This window comes from Solanum dulcamara, chromosome 6 (assembly GCF_947179165.1).
Source record: "Solanum dulcamara chromosome 6, daSolDulc1.2, whole genome shotgun sequence".
Classification (NCBI taxonomy): domain Eukaryota; kingdom Viridiplantae; phylum Streptophyta; class Magnoliopsida; order Solanales; family Solanaceae; genus Solanum; species Solanum dulcamara.
The window spans coordinates 23,265,097-23,265,387 of NC_077242.1; positions in this window are offsets into that span (position 1 = coordinate 23,265,097).

Genomic DNA, 291 nt, shown 5'->3' on the forward strand with positions numbered 1-291 from the left:
TCATACTATTCATTCGGGTGACTCCTTATTATCCCTGTAGACATAAATTTTATCGGGTTAAATTAATTTAAAATATTAAATTTGATTCATTTTCATTTGGGCTGATTAATTAATTTGGACTTTACAAATTAATTAGTTCATTTTTAATAAATTCAAGCCCAAGGTCCATTACACCTTGAAGCCCAAACTCATGCCACATGTCATGATGACTAGGCATCCAAGACCAACAAGATGACGCCATATTTCCAAATGAGGTGGTAGTCCTAGTCAAATGCAAGAACCAATCGCAAC